We start from the raw sequence: 12,985 nt of genomic DNA on the forward strand, positions 1-12,985 counted from the left end.
ACCAAAATGCAACCCGTTTCCCCTTGTAGTCACACTCTTACCTAGTAAAGTAGTGAGTTTGTGGCTAAGGTGAGATGCAAATGTAATTACTTTTGCGCTTACAGACAGTGCTTGTTTAGATCTCAGAACGGCAGAGCTGGAAGGGACCCCAAGTCCATCCCCTGTCCAGGATGGGGAGAATCGAACTCCCAGCCTCTGTCTCCGGAGACCTAAACCATTGGGCTATAGTTTTCTAACTAGTGCTTTTGGGATTCATTTCCCCAGAATCCCCAACCAACCCTTTCACTGGCCAACAGCTGGGAGATCTTGGACGCTGTTGTCCAAAACGGGGACTCTTCCCCCCACACCCAAAGCAACCCAGAACAGTTTTTTAAAATTTTATTTAAAGAAGTGTTTACTTCTGCTTTTACTGTCACACCTGGAAGGAAGTATAATGTCTTGTCTTAACCTTGAATATTCAACGGGGGGGGGCATTAAGCAAGGCGGTTTCTGGTGCAATGCGGGTTGTAGCAGCTGGGTGTTTGCTGGCGTGATGCACAGAGCGATCTGTCTTTCCTGGAGTTAAATGACTTCCTATCACTTATAGTTTCACACTTTATCATTTTAACAGGCTTGTCTGCCCTGCCCTTCCCCGTCTTTCTCTCTCCCCTCCCAGTCCTAAGCGAGAAGAAATGGCCCTCCATTTAGCAAACAGGATCATAAAATAGAAAACTGGTGCATTGCAATAAACAGGCCACGGCTGAACCCGTCCCATCCTCCGATTTTGCACTGCAAAAACAAAACCCTCAAAATATTTCAGAGATGAGGCAAACTGGGAGGACTCCCAGAAACAGAATGGTTTATTGCCTTCCCCATTTTCTATCTTCTGGTTTTGTTTTGTTTAATTAAGCCAGAACAAGAGCGCCGGGCGAAGGAGCAGGGAGAGCCATCCAGTCAAATCCACTTGTTCGCCTCCCACTTTGTCAAGAGTTTTGGACTCGGGAAGCGGGAGAAAGCAACCCTCCCCAGCCTGATCCCTTTACGGGAAGCGGCCCATTCACACCACTAAAGGCGGAGCAACGTTCCTTCAGAAAAAGAGCTGCTCTAGAACTCTCTCTCTCTCTCTTTTGAAGCTTCTGATATGGTATTCCTTCTCTTCTTTTATAGGGCCAACTTTCTTCTGATGGGGGGGGGTGTCTCCCAAGGCGGCTCACCATGTTAAAAACAAGGAATGCTTAAAACACAAGAAGCTGAAGATTAAAAAGCCATTAAACTGCAACACAGCTGTCTGGATAGCTCAGTCTTTTGGGTTGGGAGTTCAATTCCCCCACTATCTGTTGTGTGATTTTTAGAAAGATTATTATGCCTTACTGGTTTGACTGGATTTTTACTACTACCAGTGTTTTCCATTTTTGTGTTTTCCTTTTCTCAGAGTAGCGTTTAAAAAAAAATTATCTTCATCCTTATTGTTCTTAGCTTTACTGTTGCCTTTTAATGATGTAAGCTGCCTCTTTTCATTGTTCCCAGCTTGAAATGTGGTCTTTTAAAGTTGTTAACTCCTGTTGTATTCTCATTGTTTTCATATTGCCTTCCACGGCTGTAGACCACACTGGGTCCTTTTCAAGGAGAAAGGTGGGGTGAAAAAGATTTTAGATCAATAAATAATAATTAATTTAAATGGAGCCAAGGCGGTTTACATAATAGAGGATCCCCTTGCAGGAACTCTTCAGGCAAAACCCAGAGGAAAAAATAACGGACAAAAACATGGCGGCATCTTAAAGACTAATTATTTTATTTTAATGCGGGCTTTTGTGGACAATTTTCTCCGCATCTATGGAGGAACTCTGTTTCGTTTTCCCGAACCTGGCAAGTCCGAAAACTTTTGTAACAAAGGAGACCTGGAACGAAATGGAGCAGGAGGTCTCCGTTGCTGTCCTCCTCGGACTTCCCCTCCACTGAGCATCGCTCAGTAAGTTTAAGGCTACAGCTCTCCTGCTGTCTGAAGCTACTGGAGATGATGGGAAATGTAGTTAAAAATGCCCAGTTTGGAAAGGCCGGTGTCGATGCAGCCGAGTAGACTTTGCTTTCTTTGCCTTTCCCACCTCCCAGCCTCTCTCTTCAACCCACATCTTAGCTGTGCGGAATCCTGCCCCCCTTCCTACCTTACTCTCAGTGTAATCTGAACCTGTATCGGTGGGAACCCTGCAGAACAAGATTGCATTTGTTACTGGTAAGTTGAACCAGCTGGCATCTAATGGCTGCAAATCTCGCCCTTGGCATATGTTTCTTCCCCTTTCTCTCCAGCCAGGCATTTGCATGGTGGGGTTTGCAAGGTTAAACTACCCCCCTCCCATTGTACTCCTCAGGTATGGGGAGGGGGTTGCCAGCCTTATCCATCTGGGAAAAGAGAGGAGGAGGAAGAGGAGGAGGAGGGGGAAAAAGCCTATACTCTACCTTTGACCTAACACTTGATCTGGACTTCAAGTCCCAGAATCCTTGATCGTTGGCCATGTTGACCTGGATCTTTGGAGGACCCAAGTCTCAAATGTTGGGAAGGCCAAAGGCAGAGAAGAATCAGCCGGGACCACAGTGACACCCTCCAAATGCATCAGACTACACAACATCACGCTCAACTCAGCCATGAGTCAACCTGGGGAAGATTGACCTAGACTGTCGATGGAGGAAAAGCAACTTCGGAACAGAAATGAGTGAGCTTGTCTGAAAGGCCCATCTTTGGTAATCTTGGGTGTAAATAAACAGCCAGGGTGGCAGGCGGCTCCCAGAACCATAGCATGGAAAGTTACTTTTAAAACGAGTTAATGCAACGGCATGAGAAAGCCATGTCTACGTCATTGGTGGTGTGCATGCATTCATTTAACTGTCAGATCCTCAGATATTAATTCATTAAGTATCAGCCACTGAAAATGTAATTTGTTACAGTCAACATGGAAAAGTGAAAATAGTTAGCTCTTTGAATTAGCGATAATGTATTGGCTTGCTACTTAAATGGTTTGTTTTGAAACAAACAATGGGGTCGATGCTTCTGATCCCGGGTGGTCTGTTTGCTGCCAGCTCTTTCAAAAGAGCTGAACTGCCAAATTTCTAATGGCTTTCAAATTGTTTTTGAGCTTGTTTTTAAAAAAATCTTAATATGTTCTTGATTGTTTTTTTAAATGTGGTATTTATACCATGCTTTTAAATCTGTTGTTTTGTTTGCTGTGAGCCGCCTTGGGTCCCCTATGGGGAGAAAAGCAGCATGAAATCAATTAGTCAATCAATCAACCAATCAATCAATCAATGAAACAACTTTTCATTGTTTTTATATTGCCCTTCAACCTGGTTCTTTCCACTTCCTACGAATTCCATAATACAATTATTTAGCTAGGGATACTGGTTGCTGAGGTTGGTACCTTATAAATGGACTATAAATGCCAACATGCTAATAAAGAAGGCACAGAAGAGGCTGTATTTCCTGAGAATGCTCGGGAAGTTAAATTTATCACAGCATTTACTTCTGTCCTACTACCGTAGCACCATTGAGAGTGTCCTAACTTATGGCATTCTGGCATGGTTTGGGAGTAGCTCTGTAGCGGACAAAAAAGCTCTACAGAGAACCATTAAAATTGCCCAGAATATCATCGGGCTCCAGCTACCAACCCTGGATGACATCTTCACATCCCGCTGTCTGAGGAAGTCACACAGCATCCTGAGAGACTCTTCCCATCCTGCTTATAACTTTTTTGAACTGTTACCGTCTGGCAGAAGATATAGAACAATGAAGACTCGGACCACACATTTTCTAAATAGTTTTTATCCCAGAGCTATAATTGCAATTAATAATGAGCTTAAAGACCACTAGTAGTGAATAATTAGTTGGACTGTGTTACTTGGCCTGAGGTGTACATGTTTGTATTTTTAGTGGGGGACTTCTAGTGGGTGGGGAGTGTTTGGGGAATGTTATGTGTGTGCTTGTGTCTGGTCTCTGGGTGTCTGTGAATTTCGTTGTATGGTATACTGTGTATATACTTACAATGACAATAAATTATATTATTATTATTATTATTATTATTATTATTATTATTATTATTATTATTATTATTATTATTATTATTATTATTATTATTATTATTATTATTACCTCTTTACCCACAGAGAAAAGGGACACCCAGAGAAAGCCAAGTCAGGGAGAATAATTTCTGGGACCATTTTGAAATGGACTTCCTTACAGAGCATGATTAAGACATTAGAAGCCCTAAGCTCTAAAAACCTTATGGTGCCCCTTACAAATATAAAGTGTGGTGGGACCCATGTCTTGGAAAAAAAGTATAATGCACACATTATATGCATGAAATTACAGTAATTTAATTGCATAGCATGTGGCAAAAACAAAAAAACCAAACCACATATCGTATGTAAAGATCCTATGTGCAATCAACTTACTGGCTTGCAGCCAAACCTTGTGTTTTCACACTTTGATTAATGTGGACAGATTTTGTCAGAATCTGTAAACTAAAAAGCTCAAACAAGAGCTTAAAACTCCTTTTGGGATGCTTTTAACAGTGGCTGTTCTTATTTTGTATGCTTATTTTGTTTAAACAAAATAAAAACTGCTTCCTTATCAGAACATGATACAAGTTCTCTTTCCTCCCTGCCCTCTCCGACAGGCCATAAATGTTGCAATGACCCATCCGTTCCCCCAGTCGTCGGACTCCTGACGTAGTTCAGCAATACCTTCCAGAAACTTGGCCCATGACAGTTGACCACTGCTCAGCTTTTCCAGCTTTTAGGACTCTCCCGTTATCACCTCCCTTGCTGTGAATAATGTTTATAACATGGTTAGCTGGCACCCGGTCCAAACCCTTCCGGCCTGTTGGTTGATCATGGACCTGTTAGTCACTCATGTGTTTCGTCAGTCCGTGAGAGGGCAGGAAATGTTCTATCTGTTTTCCCAAGGTGGAGGTCTGCTGGGTATGTTTCAGGCTGCACAGGCTGTTAGGATGTGAGCCAAGGAAAGAGGTCTTAAGAACAGATCACAGGAAGTAAACTGTGGCCCTTGGGATCTCATTATTTCGTGCATATTAAAAATATTCAAAATACGACGTAAATGAGCGAAAATGGCGCTACTGTCCTTTTTTGGCACCGTGCCACGTTCGCTCGGTGACTGGCAAATCGCAACAAGCATCACACAGCTCAATCCCATGAGAGTCCCCTTTCTATGCCTCCGTGACAATGTTTATTTAAAACAAGAACTGTACTCCTGCATGTCTTCACCAGCAAAGGTTTTGTATACAAAATATGGTGGGGAGCTTTGGCAATCCCCCTCCCTCCAAAATCAAAGTCAGAAGGGCCGGCCTGGACTCATATACTTTTGGAAGAGGAAGTTGTTTAAAAATATATATTTCAAAAATAGGAAACATGGTTAAAAACAGGCAAACTCATGAAACCATTGACTGGTGTTATAATAATGTTTAAAGTGATATTATATTCTTTTGTGAGGCTGTTTGTGGGCCAGGTAAAGGTAAAAGGTTCCCCTTGACATTTAGTCCAGTCATGTCCGACTCTGGGGTGCGGTGCTCATCCCTGTTTCCAAGCCGTAGAGCCAGCGTTTGTCCGCAGACAATCCTCCATGGTCACGTGGCCAGCGTGACTAGACACGGAATGCTGTTACCTTCCCACCAAGGTGGTACCTATTTATCTACTTGTATTTGTATGCTTTCGAACTGCTAAGTTGGTGGGAGCTGGGACAAGCGATGGGAGCTCACTCCATCGTGTGGATTTGATCTTACGACTGCAGGTCTTCTGACCTTGCAGTACAGAGGCTTCTGCGGTTTAACCCGCAGCACCACCACATCCCTTTGTGGGCCAGGTACAGCCTGCCAAAACATTTCCCCCCAGTCCACGACTGGGACCATGGAGATCTGCTGCAGAGTCCTCAGTGAAGCATGAAACTCCTTAGGTAGCTCTGGACTCCTTATTCCTTCTCAAATTGATCTACCTCGTGGGGACGTTGTGAGGGCAGAGTGGCTAGAAAGAGCATCATATAGACACTGCCTCAAAGAAAAGGAAGGCTGTCATGGCACCGAACAAATTAGTCTTCACGTTTGGAGGAGAGAATACATTTTTTCCTGGGTTTTTACAAAAAAGGAAAATAGACAATGTACTAAGGCATGGCCAACAGGTTTTGGAGTGCATCTAAAAGAGCATCAACTTTTATGAATGGAGAAAGTGAAGAGACACAGCCCTGTTAAGGGTCATGCAGCATCTTCATCTCATCCTATGGAGGGAACACAGAGCCTTTGCTTTCTCTCCCCAAGAGCCGGTTGGTCGCATGTAACATGAGACGCACCTCCCTGACCAGCCGTACCCGGAATTCCTTGGAGCCACATCAGCTGGAGTCTGAATGTCTGGTTGGAGGGAACCTTGGCTGTAAAAAGGTTGCTGAACTGACCTTAGGATGACAGGAGGATGCTTTGGATGCTGAAACAGGAAAGGGCGCCCTAGCCGTGAATGATGCTCTCCTTGTCAGGAGAAGATGGACTTCCTTCAACTCCCAGTGGCTTCCAGATGTGCAGGGCTAGAAGTCTCTTCCTTCCTAGCTAGTCTAACCCCTGGATGCTTTTAAGTGGTCCAGGGCATTGGAACCCAGGACCCAGTCTCGACAATTTCAGTTCTGACACCTTCTGCTTTGCAGACCTTTTCTTGGTGGATCTGATTGCTTAGGAAAGCTACATCTCTCAAAGTTGCCTGTCCCATGGCAGAGATTTCTTGGGATTTTGCTAATGGAGATTTTGCTAATGGTAGATCAGATAATAATTCCTGGGTAATCAAATCAAACCGGAATGGCTCTGTGGGTTAGAGAGAACCCAGATGCACAGGAGTACAGCAGTAGAGAAGATGGACATGTTGTTAGTAGTGGAGTGCCTTTGCACATGAGAAGTGACCTGCACAAGTGCAGTCAAAGTTGGCAACAGGCACATGGGTTGTCTGGATGTTGCATTTCTAAGTGTGTAGATTACTGCTGCCAGATCTTTTTTTCATCCTCTCCCCTGAGTAATGGCTGCCTGATATTATGCATCCAGATGGAAGCCATGCCACAGAAGCTATAGTGGCTTTTCTCAGTACGTTTAGTGACTTATCTTTTTCTCCAACACAATTGCTTTCCCTCAAGTTAAGAAACCATGGCTGGCATCCCACAAAGCTTCTGCTGAGCGGAAAACCCCACCAACATAATTACACCAGATTGTGCTCCCTGCGTAAGTATCACTATGACACAAGTGATGATCCCCCTGAAGGAAACTTGACTTCTAGGTGAGCAACAGCAATACATTTGTAAACAGTTTCATCGTACATTACATGATTTTCCACTGTGCGGAAGCTCAATCGGATGTTCTCCTTTCAGCGCTTTTGAAACAGAGATAAGGACAAAGCATCAATTTGGAAGTTCATGCCAGTTTGTCCTTTGGATATTAAAATTGCAATGCTTTTAAATTAGAGATGAACCACCCACTGGTTCGGTAATTTGCGTCGGTTCGACCCTTGGACGAACAGGGGTTTGGCGGTTCCCAGACCCTCCTCTTCTGGTGGACACCCACTCAGAGGCAGTGCCTGGAGGAGGCGGGGCAGGGAAGCCAGGGCGCTGCTTCTGAGTGGCCACCGGCTGGAGGAGGCGTGGCTGAGAACTGCCAAACACTTGTTCGTCCAAAGGACGAACCGACAAAAATCTCCCAAATTCGTGCCCATTTCTATTTTTAAATTTTTTTTTTGCACAATACAGTTCTCCAGAAGAACGACAACAGTCACAAGGTTCTAAACTCTGCAAGCAATAAAACACAAAATAAATAAATCATCTGATCCTTCTCAAACTCAGCCCTGATGTTTTAGAACTCTCCAAACTCCTGCATGGCAAGGACATTTTGGTACCAAACCCTTGCCAACGTAGTATTAAAAATCCAACGGATTGATAAGGCCAGGCTTCTTTCTCCCACTCCCTCTCACCCTGCGGGGCTGCCAAGAAAGCTCTCAGGGTAGGGAGCCTAATCTTTGTTTAGTCATTAACGTCGAAAGCAAAAGGGAGAGGCTCTTAGGAAATGCTTTAAACGATTAGCGGGGATCTTAAAGTCTAAGGAGCGAAATGAATGCAGAGCAATCCCTCAAAGACCCTTTGCATGGCTCTATAATGTAATCTCATTTCTAAACATACAATTACAGGTTGGGGAGAGGGGTTTGGAATCGGGGAGCAGGAAAGGAAAGAAAAGAAAACAAGCCACAGAAAAGAATAATTAATTTCTGCTTCCTCATGCAAATCCTTTGACCAATCATTTATGGATCAGGAGCGATTCACACTTCTGGGGGGAAGACCCAGCTAAAGGCTTTGGAAAGACAGACAGAGGGAGAGAGAGGGATGGAGGGAGGGCAGGGATGTTGAGGTGTGGGGGGGGGGGGAGAGTGAATGGCCTTACTTTTCTAAGAACCCAAATTAACAAAGGTTCCATTTTCCATGGTTCGGGTGTCTGGCTAGACAGGCCTCACTGACAGGCTCTCAAAAAAACATGTGTTGTCCCTGTTAAAAAAGGACTCGCTGTTGACTGACTGAACAATGGGGCTGACAAATTGTCGCATTGTCCTTAGCCAGGGGAGCTGCTGTATAAGATAATTACGGTGAGGAGGGAAGCGGGAGGTTGAAGGTCAGAAGGACACGTCTGACCCTGTTTTCTGAAAAGCCTGAATGGAACCGGAGGCCTGGAGCCTGGAGTATGATCCTGCCTCTTTTTCCCATTCTGATGAGTAAGAGCTAAAGAATATCTATATGAATGGGCAAGCCACCCTTGCATAGAATTGCAGAATGGTGAAGTTGGAAGGGGCCTCTAAGGCCATCAAGTCCAACCCCCTGCTCAAGGCAGGAATACAAGTTAAAGGATATCTGCCAAGTGGTTGTCCAAGTTTCCCTTGAATGCCTCCAGTGTTGGAACACTCACCACCTCTTGAGGTAACCGGTTCCACTGTTGTACTGCTCTAACAGTTAGGAAGTTTTTCCTGATATTCAACCAAAATCTGGCTTCCTGTAACTTGAACCCACTGTTGCGTGTCTTGCACTCTGGAATGACTGAGAAGAGATCCTACCTCTCCTCTGTATGACAGTCTTTCAAGTATTTAAAAAGTGTTATCACATCAATGTGTTCTCAAAGGCCAAACAGCTCGAAAAAACCCACAACAGCCATGTTATCATATCACCTCTCTGTCTTCTTTTCTCAAGGCTAAACATGCCCAGTTCTTTCCGTCTTTCCTCCTAGGGCTTGGTTTCCAGTCCCCTGTTCATCCTTGTTGCCCTCCTCTGAATTTGCTCCAATTCGTTAGCATTTGAACTTGTTCCAATTTGTCAGCATCATCATGAAAAACCAGCTGTGATCACAAATAAAATGGTACATCTTGCCTCTCTGTAGATCCAGCTTGGTAGATCTCTTAGTGAAGGGCCAGAATCTAATTGCTCACATAAGTGGGTATAAGGGCAATAGTGTGAATCACAGTAGCAAATTGCTGCTTGTATTCATGGTCATGTGCCAGTTCACACAAATAGCACGTGATTAGGTATACAAGCGATTACTCCATAACTAGGAGCCATTCACCCCTGCAATTTATGACATTATACTTAACATCAGAATATGGAAGTGATAGGATTCTGGGCATTCAATCCATGAGGGGGGAGGAATCAACATTACTTTGGACGTAAACAAGTTGCTCAAAAATATATTTCCTGGCAGTCTTGGGCCTTTTATCCATAGTCTGTCTTGTCTGTTTGCTCTCACGCTTACATGTACATTTACAAGTGCATGTATATGTCCATCACTTGCTTGAAAAATGACTAGATACTTATTATAATATTAGGTACACTGGTGACACACAGGTACTGGCCAATAGCCATTTTTGCTTCATTTAAGCCAAACCATACAGAACTATTTTTCTTCAAAAAGGTCTTACCTTCCAGAATTTATCCAGAAAAATATATGTGACCTGTAGAATGCAGTGATGTGGGTTTCAAACCCTTGCCCTCTGCTCTAAAATGTTGCAGGAGCCGAGCAGATACCTCTTAGAAGTCTATAAAACAGAACATGATCAGCATGAGCACTCAGCTATGCAAATAAAGTCCGTATTCACCTCCTGAGGACCAATCACGAAACAAAGGCAAGCCAATTTGTAAGATGTACAGGTTAAGAGAAGCTCATGCTGGGGGCAAATAGACCCTCCTTGAAGTCCAGTTCTAATAACATGCTAACGATATCACTATATCTTAACCATTGCATGACGGTAGCACATTGTAGAACTTGACTGTTCTGTGTGAATAAAAACAGGTGGTGGTTCTGCATTTCAGTGGAAATGTCCTGTGACTAAGCCAGCTGAGTCTGTGCAGGCTGGGGTACAATTAACCGTAGGCAGAGTTCTGAAACACCAGAGTCTTACCTCAATCAAGAAAGTCACGTGAGGGAGATTTCAAGCCAAAGTCTAAGCTCACTCCAGAAGTCAAACTGGGCCAGGACTCCATCCTAATAAACAGAAGGAGTCCCAGAAGCATTGTCAAGCTCGTATAAGGACTCATGCAGGCTTAGTCAGTCAGCAACCAGGGTTCAGGAGACAAAACCAGACCCGCCACTGTTTCTGAGGAAAAACAAAAAAGCAGAACCATACCTCACTGTCACAAGCTGAGGTTTATATAGCTGGGCTGCTGGAATCTCATCCTGAGCTCAGCTACAGGAATTTCGCCTGTGAGTCCCCTGAGAGGAAAATCTTCCCCTCAAGGAGACCTCTTACTCCCGAGGAGAACCTCTTTTTTCCCCCCACGAGAACTCTTCTCCCCCCTCCCCAACAGTCCAGCAGTTCTTCTGGGAGCCTCTTCCCTGAGTTTGTGACCTCCCCCTGGAGCATTTCTGTCGGCTCCAGGGCGCCTGGCCCCCTCTGACTCAGCCCCAGAGCCACCACCGCCTGAGTCTTCAGGCTTGAGGAGCCCCAAGGAGGGAGGGTTAGGCTGAAAGGTATCGCCCTCCGGAGGTCTGGCCTCTGGACCTTGGAGGATGCCCAGGGCTGGAGGGCCCCTGCTGGATTTAAGGAGCTGTGGCCCACCTTTGCTCGATGACCTGTTGGCAGGCCAGACCCTCAGCAGGTGATCCCAGATTTCAAACATGAAGAAGAAAGAGGACTCTCTTGCTGCTTTCTCCACCTTACACATTATTTCATAAAACTCCACCACCCCTGAGCCCGGCTCCTAATGGGAGACAGTCTTTGAGATAGCATGGGCCCAAACCATTTAAAATCTCCCCCATGTTGTAGCTTTTTCTTACAAGGGGGCCTTGATCATCTGGTTGTTCTTCTCTGCCTTTTCCCCTTAAGTTCGGCCACATACTTTTGAGAGGCAACAACTGGAACTATGGAGAGGTGCAAGGGCCTCACAATCATGTTATTTCTTCTAATAGCTTTACTTTTCACTGCTTTCCTAACCATCCATAATAAGAAATTCACTTTTTTAAAAATAGGGGAAGCCCATAAACTGAATAACTTGCAACAGCTGCCCAGAGGGACACTGAGTAAATTCCAGAAGGATCAGGAATCTGGCTGGCTTGCTTGCTCGCCTATTTATTTATTTATTTATTTATTTATTTATTTATTTATTTATTTATTTATTTATTTATTTATTTATTTATTTATTTATTTATTTATTTATTTATTTATTTATTTATTTATTACATCTGTCCATTCATTTGTTTATTCATTCATTCCTAAATTCATTCATTCATTTAATTTGCCTACTTGCTTACTTATTTAATTGATTTAATTGCTTTTCAAACTCCCCATATGGCTGAAGGCCACTCTGGGTGGCTTCCAACATGAAAAAATAAAAATAAAAATAAAACACCAGTCAATCAACCATAACACGTAATTAACTACATGACTAAAACTTCAGAATAAACGTAAAATAAAATAACATGTTTAGCATAGCATAGCATAGGCATCCTTCAGTCTCGAGAGACTATGGTAACACGCTCTGAATCGAGGAGTGTCCTCTCCAGGGCATGAAGCCCGGGTAAGGTAATATGGAGGATAGGCTGTTACCCAAGCAGCAGATCCCCCCTCTCCACATTGCTGAAATGGTCCAATGGAAAGGCAAGAGCCAATACAACTGGTTCCAGCAATGTCGCAGGAGTTAGCAGAACGACACATGCTGCCTTCGGGACTCCAGCTCCGGATTTTGCCTCAAGGTTAACTCCTGAAGCCTTTTCCATAAGTGGATATAGCCACAAGGCAGTGGAGGTTTGAAATGGGAGTTTTCCTTCTCCTAGATGGGCTGCCTTCCATGGCTGACGAGCCCCACCTACCCGGCAATAACATGTTTAAAACGTTATAAAGTATAATACGTATGCAAAGTCACGAGACAAAAGCGCTTCTGAGCAGGTCTAAACGGCATGTCCTTTAGAGCCATGAAGGTAACCCCACCCCCTACCCCCAGATTAAAGGTTGCTAGGCTGGCACCATCCTCTTCCTGAACATCTGCTTCTGTACCCAGAGCCTGAAACCTGAAGCAAGGACCCCGAAATCTTTGTCCAACGCTCCACAATTGGCAGAGGCTGGTTGGCTCAGAAGCCTGAATGAGACAGGGTTAAGAAAAACAGCAACCTAATTGGCGGCCTTCTACATCAGCCACAGCTTCAAGACCAGCCTTAGGGGCAGCCCCAGATAGAATATATTGCAGTAGTCCAGTATTGTTGGAGAAAGAGTTGATGCCCTAGATGGGCTTTGGTCTAACCCAATGGAGCTCTTATGTTGCTTCCTGTCTTTTTTCCTCATTCCCTCAATGCTCTGTTATGAAGGAGGCAGGATCCTTGGCTGTACCCATCGAAGCTTTTTGTGCATCCCACAGCTGAGAACTTTTCTGGATATTTTTCTTCAGTTATGCAGCACTTCTACAATCCTGCACCAAAGAAATGCTTGCAGCATTTTTTCTCTCCCAGACCCAGATTTT

General features: G+C 44.2%; 1 long non-coding RNA gene across 2 annotated transcripts; it reads right to left on the reverse strand.

Moving 5' to 3' along the window:
• Nucleotides 1-3,119: 3,119 nt before the first annotated feature.
• LOC140701823 (uncharacterized) lies at nucleotides 3,120-10,723 on the reverse strand. 2 transcript variants are annotated; one of them, XR_013538258.1, is made up of 4 exons: nucleotides 10,660-10,723; nucleotides 10,435-10,517; nucleotides 9,955-10,071; nucleotides 3,120-3,216 (listed from the first exon to the last, which is right to left on the reverse strand). It is a non-coding gene; the product is annotated as an uncharacterized LOC140701823 (long non-coding RNA). The 2 variants fall into 2 exon arrangements; XR_012080802.2 differs by lacking the exon at nucleotides 10,660-10,723 and having other exon boundaries at nucleotides 10,435-10,653.
• Nucleotides 10,724-12,985: the final 2,262 nt, after the last annotated feature.

This window comes from Pogona vitticeps, chromosome 8 (assembly GCF_051106095.1).
Source record: "Pogona vitticeps strain Pit_001003342236 chromosome 8, PviZW2.1, whole genome shotgun sequence".
Taxonomy (NCBI): Eukaryota; Metazoa; Chordata; class Lepidosauria; order Squamata; family Agamidae; genus Pogona; species Pogona vitticeps.